This window comes from Mesoplodon densirostris, chromosome 6 (genome assembly GCF_025265405.1).
Source record: "Mesoplodon densirostris isolate mMesDen1 chromosome 6, mMesDen1 primary haplotype, whole genome shotgun sequence".
NCBI lineage: Eukaryota > Metazoa > Chordata > Mammalia > Artiodactyla > Ziphiidae > Mesoplodon > Mesoplodon densirostris.
Window position 1 is genome coordinate 87,545,229 of NC_082666.1, and position 9,353 is coordinate 87,554,581.

Sequence of the window (9,353 nt, forward strand, 5' to 3'; positions counted from 1 at the left end):
GGTGAAAGGAAAAAAAGATTACATTAAGTTTCAGGTAACATTAGGTAGCTCTGACACTGTGCATGTGTGTGTGTGTGTGCGTGTGTGTGCACGTGTGTATGCACATGCGAGGGTTCAGTCATGTAGATGAGCTTTGGAAATCAGGAATACCTCTATCTGCCAATCTTAATTCTGTTCATTCACCTGGCATGTAGAAGTGAATTCCATGTTTCTCCATGAATTCTTCTCTTTCTAAATGTGGCAGGGATATTGCTTTGTTGTTGAATGCACACAACAGTGTTAGGAATGGCATTTTGAAAAAGCATCAGCTCTCTAGAGCTACAGAATGGTTACTCCCTTGCCTGTGATTGAATTTTATTATCTTTCACCATAAATTACCATTGGTAATCAAAGAGGAGATCAATTTGCATCTCAAAATAAACCACTCATTGTGTACAGGAGCTTACATTATGCTCTATATCTCTTAGATATGTTAACTAGAATAATTTCAGCAATGTGTGCATGTCCATTATTATCTTCCCTCCCCTCATCACCACTATTCATCCTTCAATTCATCTAAAAAGGGCACCTTTGGGCTAATATGCAGAGGGTAAAGAAAGATTTAAGCAACTCTTTCTCAATCTTTTGGTTAACTCTCACACTGTGAAACTCAGTGATGCTTGAAATATAGCTGGGTGGAGGTGTCCTTTCTTCATAATTAATATAAATGCAATTACTCTAGGAATTAGATTTTCATAGGACTTCAAGGACTTTAAACTCTTGGGCTAACACCTCACTTAGGGCATCATTAACAGACAAGTTTCATGCCAGTGTCTCCTACATAAATACCAATTGAACTTTGTTGAATTTGGCCACAAGTATATTTCATTTCATTATACATATAATTGGACCAATGAAAAATCTTTCTCCCTCTTAGGCTTTTCTATTGCTGATCTAAAATACCTGGGAAAAAAGCCTATCGAAATCTAACCATCTAATCTAAGAAAAGATTGGTCTCTTTTACTAGTTTAATAAAGGCATTTTCAGTGTTCACTGATGCTGAGACACTATAATGATGTTAAAGGAGGGATGTGATATCAACAGGAAAATTGCACATATACATACACTTGCACACACACATGAACGTGTATAAATCTCAGCTGTTACCTTCTAACATTCCCCATCTTTTTTGAAAGGACCCTCCCTGTGAAATCAGATAGATAAATAGATAGATATAAATATATATCATGGCTGGTATATCTTCATATAAATACCATGTGTAAGTGATATGTGTGCATATGTGTGGTGTGTGTGTTTGCATGTATGTGTATGTATTTATTAATTCATTATTTTTCTGAATGAAACAGTGACTTTCCCACCCTTAGCTATATAATACTTAATTATCAGTGACTTTCACAGTGAGAAAAATGAGCTTAAGGCAAAGAGAGAGAGTTGCTTTTGTAACACTGCATTTGTAAACCTGTGAATCAGCATGTTTACCTTTTTGGTAGGCATCTTCCTCATCAAAATGTGTGCAAAGAACTTCACCTTTTGGCACATGCCCATCCATACTCATAATTTGGACAAAATTGTTCCTTCTTTTTCAAGAATGTGATTTGCATATTCCCCTCAGAGAGGCTGCTTAAAAATGCCAAAGTGACTTCATGGTATCGATATCACCTTGTGTTGATGCCAGTGCAGCACAAAAATGATTCCTTGTAGAGACCAGAGGGAATGATTTCTTTTGATAACTTAGAGGTTATTTGATGAGGAATTATTAAAAGCAAACAGTTAGTTAAATTCCCTAGGGTGAACTTCAGCTCCCTATGACTTGCGAACCTCTCCTCAAGCTCAGAAAATTCCTCTAATGTGGATAATTACACTGATGGCTGGCCTGAGAAAATAGGCCACTGAAATGGGCTTTGTGTGATCCTGTTAATTGCTGCTGTAGACAAGCAGCCTGGCCCTTTATTCATGCCTTGCAAACCTTTCATCAAAGGAGTAGATTATTTCTAATGCATATTAGATAGGATGAACTCATCTTCCAAGAAGGGCATTAATATATCTGGTGTCTTTTTTTTTTCCCTAACTGAGGGAACTTGCTTTTAAATGCAGTTTCAGCTTCAGAATGGTTTTGCTAGAGATGTGCTTTAACATTCTTAGCATTCTGCTAACAGCCAAGTAGCCAAACAATTTACTGGTTTATGAGTTCTGATTTGATGCTGGGTGCGGTTATACCATGTCAAACAAAAATAATTGCTAATATGGTGGCATATGTATCTTACCAAGGTCATTTCTCGTTAGTATGGGACATGTAATTTTTTCTTTAAGATCTAGAGAAACCCTAATGGTTAAAACAGAGGACTCTCAAGTCAGAGGTCAACTTTGAAACCATAAAAAGAAAAAAATAAAATAGTATATTAAAGCTTGGGCACACATATTATACCACCTCCTGCTCCAGGAAGGACTGAACAAGTGTGACAATGAAATGATCTTTCTAACTCAGAGGAAATATGACTCTTTTTGGAAGGTAGCGTATGACTAACAAAACGGAACTGATGGCAATAGAAATAGCAGAGGTTATAAGGTCTGCAGGTCCTAATGCTCTCATGATTTTCTAAATTGAAGCTATGGGTTATTTTTGTGATCTGAGCTTCTCATGATGAGACAGAGTTACACATTCCTTTGTTTGTTCACCTGGATGCCTATGACCCAGTGGGACACAAAGCAGCCATGGGAGCAACTGGAATTAGATTCCTCTATTCACTCTACATAACAGTAGGCAGCTGTTTAAGGTACACCAAGCAAGGAGGAAAAAAATGACTGATCTCCGTAATAGTTCATTAGACATGTTAAATCTCAGAAACATATACAGTCTTGTTTACAACTTTATACTTTTACAGCATAAGTTTTTCACATATACAAAATCTTTCACATTTTGCTCCAGAGCTGGGATTTTGAGGAGAGGGTGTAGGAGGACCTTGCACTGGATGGTTAAAGAGAAGAGAATAGGAGGAGGCAAAATGGCAAAGAAGAAACTTGGTGGCAAATATTGGAGTTCTGGCGTCAACAGAGATAGGTTTCAAAGTCATTTAAGGCCTTAGTTCTTGCTCAACAGGAAGAGCTGGAAAAAAGATAAGCCAAATTATGTATGTGTACACATTTATATTAACATTAGGTGTGTGTATGCATGTGTTTGTAATGATAGTGTTGAAGCACAAGTAATATAGGTAAACATATAGGCTTAACATGTCATAGATGGATGAAAATATTTCTCATTTGTAAGTGTCACCAAACATCAGAGTTCATATACATTTAAACAAAAATATTTGAATACAGAAATATTTCATGTGTATAATTTACAATACAATTACTACATGAATGTTATTATCAAAATGATTATTATAAATAAATTTTGTGTATTTCTTGAAAAAGTGGGGAGATATAATTTTTGTATGTTTGTTTTATTTAGCAATTTACCAGGAAAAAAAGGACCTAGTTGATTTCCTGAGAAGACTTATTTCATACTTCACAGCTAATACACAGTGAAGATTTTAGACAGAGGCTGAAAGGGTCTCATACCTGCAGGTGCTTTGGTAGTGAGGAACTTAAAAATCATAGTTGTAAGATACACAGAGAAAGATTAAACTAGATGATGTTGTTGAATGGAACAAACACCTTAAAAATTTCAGGGACCTAAAATTGGGTGACATTATTTCCTTTGTATGAGATAAGTGGTAATGAGATTATGAAGTGCTGTTACACTCAAACTTACAAATAGCCATCGTTTTGCCTTCCATCTTAGTCAACTGTAGTCTAGAACATTTTGTCTTCAACCTCATAAGGCCTTGAGAAATAACTTGGAAAAAATGAAGCTACATGATAATATTTTCTTAAATTGTGGTTTTAAAAAGCAATAAAATTATTTTAAAGCTAATGGTAAAACTCAATGGAACAGAATAGAGAGCCTAGGAATAGACTCAAATACAATTGGGGTTCACTAAAATCAATAAAAAGGTGTTCTTTGAAATCAGTAGTAAACAATAAATTATTCATAAAGCATTGTTGGAACTAACCAGACACTCCTTAGAAGAAGGGAAAGGTGGATTAATTCCTCACTATTTACCACATGAAACATTCTAGCTAAGTAAAAAAAAAGCAGAAGATACTAGGAAAAAAGGAGATTATTAAAAAGTCTTGCATGGCAGGCTTTTGTCACACTATACAGTACATAGAATCTAGAAACCATTAAAGAAAGGATTGCAAATTAAGTAAGAGAAGTGCACATAATGTGCCTGACATCTCTTAGTACCTCAGTGATAGTAAACAGGCCCAGATTCTAGATTGAATCAGCCTGAAAAGTGAAGAGGCCACAGGCCTAAACTGTATTACATTTAAAAGCTACTTAAAAATGCAGGTTGAGTTGTTGTGGGCCACAATGTCCACGTGTGTGTTCGTGCATGTATTTGTGGGTAATGTATAGAATTTGTGCACATATAAGTACATATGTATGTGTAAACAGTATTGCAATTTCCCCACTCTTCATCCACCTTCAGTTTCTAAGGTGGTCATTTTTAGACACTAATTCAATACATATTGGCTGGAAACTTTCCATGTTGCAGACACTATTCTAGGTGGAATATACAGCACTAAACAAAAACCCCGGTTCTCATGGTGCTTTTATTCTGATGATAATAAATTACTCCTCTGAGAGGTGCCCTGACTTCATAACATAGGTAGGCCTTGCTTCCTTTTACTTTCCCTCCCTAATAGTCCTGAAACTAGCCAAAGAGCATTTCATACATACTTGAATCCTTCATTCATTTTGGTTCCACTCCTGCACATCTCCCATTGATGCCCACTGCCCACCATTGTCACTGCCACCACGTACTATTCATGAGAAAAGAGATCTCTGTGCCAGGACTGCCTTCTGATGATTCCAAAGAGGAGAACCTAGAGAAAAGTGTTTTATTTTGGATTCTTCCAAAAGACCCACGTGAAGGATATGGATACAGTGAGTTTATTTGGGAGCTGATCTTAGAAAGCATAATAAGGAAGTGGAAGAGTAAGACAGGCAAGAAAAACAAGCCATTAAATGATGCATTTAATGGCCTACTGTGAGATGATGTAAAAAAATATGCATGAGTATATACTACAGCTAGATGCCATCATGAGTGGGCAATCGGGGGGTGCACTCCCCTGAGGATCCTCTGAAAATTGGGATAAAATGTACCTCAGAATCACCTTACCCAGGGCAAGGAAGCATGCTCCAGGAGAAAGATAATGACCTCCAGGAGGGAGATACGGAAGCCACCTGCATTTTCCTGCAGGGAGCTATCCATGTCAACAGATGTCATTTGACCTGGGCTAGGGAAATAGGTGGGCCACCCTCAGAGCAGAGCAGCAGCAGAGCCTCACTGCCCTGTGACCCTGCTCAAGTGTGATGACATCCTCTTTCCAATCCTGTGTGTCCTCCATTATCTCTTGAGTCCCAAAGCAATGTAGCTTACTCCTTGTGCCCTAGAGAGCCTGAGGTAAAAACAAGGCTGTCTGTCCTTAGGATCCAGACAGGAGTTCCCTGGGCTGGACATCGGGACTGACTTCCCTATCACAGTTTCTTTCCATCCACTAATGAGAAAACCAAATATTTTTCAGCCAAAAAAAAAGAGAAGGAAACCTTATTCAATTATACCTCTTGTGGTTCCACCGTTGTGTTTGACAAATATATCCGGACAACATGCCTGTGTACGAGTTTAGGATTGAAATTGGACCCCAATGCATGTGTGAATCTGTGTGTATGTATGTGGAATACAAAAATAACATACAAGGCAAATAAAATCCTATTCCATCTTACCATTAGAAAGTGAGAAAGAACACCTGACTGTAATCCAGAACAGATGCCATTTCTCCAAAGTTAATGCACTGTAAATGATTTCTTTCTTGGGAGAATTTTTGACACTGAGTAAAGTTTAAAAATGAGAACCTTAGTAGTTGGCTGCTGCCTAATGGCTTGACTTGAGGCCCTCATTTAATTTATGATCCTCAGTGAAAGTTTTGAATTTCTCCTCTTTCTGAAGGTTGCAGCAAAATAGCTTTCTGGAATTTTTAGTTTAATTTTTCCTGAACACTTATGTATTTGACTCTATCTCTCAATTCAGAGCGAAGACCAATCTCCCAGAAAAAGAGAACTGTTGGCTAGGAGACCAGGCTTGCCAGTTGCTCAGCAAGCCATCAAAGTATCTGAGATCTTGACTGCTTAGGACTTCCTTCCAGGCAGATGGCAGGAGTGTCAAAGGGGAAAAGAAAGACACTGTGCTAATGATTAGCATGATGTCCCCTGAGGAAGGAGGGCTGAGCAGTTTGCAGGTCCATTGGACTCCCATCTGTGCCTTTAGACTCGGTGCCCTCACTGGCTTTCCTGTGGCCTCAGAGAGGGAATGCATTTCTCGTTCTCTGAGAAAAGCAACCCCAAAGGAGAAGCTGAAGATACTCCACCAAAAAAAGGAGTAACAGCTACTCCATATTATTGGAACATCTCATTTGTCTGTCTCTCTTTTGGAAGCAATTAACCCAACAGACACTCAGAATTTCCATCTGAGGTAGAGAGTGTTGTTAAAAATGACATCTCTGTGACCCTGAATTCAGAATGTGTTTCAGAAGCAAAGATGCTAACTGCATGTCATTTCCAGAGAGAGAAATTTGTAGTAAAAAAGTGAATGAAGAGGGCTTCTAAATTAGACCAAGTCTGAAAGCTTTGGAGGTAGATGAGGAGAGCCTGAGTTTGGTTTTGGAGACTCTAAGCCATTATCCAAACCAAAAATAAAATATTTATAATTACTAATGGCGATGATAATACAGTCAGAGTATATAATATGGTCTGATACAATGTACAGTCAGAGTTTATAGGTCACGTAATGTATTTAGTTAAAGACTGCCTGAATTCCTACAACTCAGGTTAATTTCCCTAAAAGTCAGCTTCACATCATTTCGGTATATAACTGTAAAGGTATTTTGGCTTTTATTGCTCATTCTAATTGTTTCTGTGATTGTCAGTCTCGTGCATCCAGATACCCGGATGTTCCCTGTCTGGCCAGTCTTATCTCCAACCACTCTCGCTCTGCCTCACCATCCAGCAGATGAGTTGCTTTGTTTAGATTCCTTGAATAAACCAATGTTCCCACTTTTGCTCATGATGTTTTCTCTAAATTGAATATGCTTCCCTCTGTCAAACAGCTTTTCATATTTTATCTCAGCTCAAATATCACCTTCTCAAAGAAGCTTCTCTAAGCAACCGGAAGCATGCCCCACCCAACTATTTGAAGTTTCAGCACCCCTGTTTGCCTCTTCCATTGTACTTTTCAGCATTTAGTCATACATTTTTGTGTGGACCTGTTTATTGTCAAGCTCCTCCAATACACTGCATGTTCCCAGAGAGTGGTCCATGCTTCACTCATTTTGTGCCATATATGGAGTTCAGCTCAGTGTCTGGTGTATGCTGTGCCATTAAAAAAAATAAATCAGTGGCTAAATTCATTTAAACTCTCATATAACTTGTGTTGAATTCTGTTGCCCTCACAGTGTCACAGTGTCCTCAGTCCCTTACGTGTAGTTATCACTTCATGAATTAGCATTGGAGCGAAACCCTACATGTATTTATTATCAGTACAGTTCCTGTTAATAGAAGAAATATGAAAACAAGTGCTAGGAAGAAAAGCTTGCTTTTAGAAACTCCCTGGATTGTGACACTGTCAAAATATAAGGTTGAAGGAAAAGTTTAGATCTAGACGGAAGTGGTCCAGAGAATTGGCTCTTCGGCTTGCTTTGAAATATTGTCATGTTGCTTCTTCACTTATATTTCCTGGACTTGTCCCTGACCATGCTTCCTATCTGATTTGTTGGATCCTTCTATTTCTGGCTGTCTTTCTCTGCTCATTCATAGGCTTATTGAACTCTAGACTGGTCATTGATCCTTAACTTTCATAGATGAATTATTCTGGGTTTCTGACATCAGTGTTCAGATCCCCTTGATGATCCTTTTGTGTTTCTATGTCCTTTAAATTCTACCACTTTTAATGTTCTTTATAAATATTTTTCTCCTGATTCAGACACAATTTGATCATCTTTCATTTAATTATGCATCAAATTAGAAATTCATTATATGTAAGGTGCTTTTAAGTGTGCAGAAATAAGGATGAATGGAAATTCCTCCTCATCTTAAGGAGTGTATAACATTCTGGAATCAATATTTTAATGAAAGGAAGATAAATACAGATAAAATGATGGGTAGATAGATACATAGGCCTGCAGAAAGATAGACCTATACAAAGGTAACCCAATTCATAGGTACACAGATGCATAGATATATTGAGAAACAATTCAAAAAGAAGAAAACCTATGATATGTGAATGGTACAGACAAGGGTTCACAAAGGTAGCCCAATAGGTACACAGATGCATAGACTTATTGAGAAACAATTCAAAAAGAAGAAAACCTATGATATGTGAATGGTACAGACAAGTTTTAAAGGACTTTATTGGGAAGAGATGTATTTTTGACTTGGAAAATCAGGGAAAACCAAACGGAAAAATTAGCATTTGTTCTGGTTCTCTCAGAATGATTTATTAATACAGTCTATGTGGGATGAATGCATTCCAGTTTGAAGAAGCTGTGAATTCAGCCCTAAATGCAAAGGGTAGAGAATCTGAAATATATAAGTTCCTTCTTTACATCATGCTGTCTTGAATGAAGGGGAATAATGAGGAATTTTGCTGAAGAAGTCTAGTGGGTAACAGGAGTGAGAAGTGGAGAGGAACACATTGAATAGTTTTAAGAGTACCACTAAGTTGTGCCTTTGGCATAGTAATTTGAAAGAGCTGTGCCCAAACCATGTTGTAAAAAAGCTCAGCAACTGTGAAGAAAGAAATTGTGGTTCTTGGCAACCAGAACAGAAAAAAGACAGTCTTCAGTTACAGATGATTGGGATGTTAATAAACCCATTGTTAGAATAGGCAAGTCAGAAGGGAAGGGTGTCTTCAGTGTAGAGGGCAAGTTTTTCGTTCTAGTCTGTGGAATTTGAGGCTGGTTATTTGGCTCAGAAGAAGCACCCCACCACCATCAATAGAGAGTTTACAGCTGTGGGTGCAAAGATGCAAGATCATCAGGTAGAGAGCAGAATCACAGGGGACAAAGACATTTTACAGAGGACACAGCAAAGAATATATTAGCAAGAAAGAATCAGCAGAATGCTAAAAGATGTAGGAAAGCCAAGAGAGATGAGGACCAAGACAAGATGTTTGAACTTGTTGATTCAAAGATCACTGATGACTTTAAGGAAGCCATTTCAGTAGAACGATGGTGGTTGAAACTAGAGAATA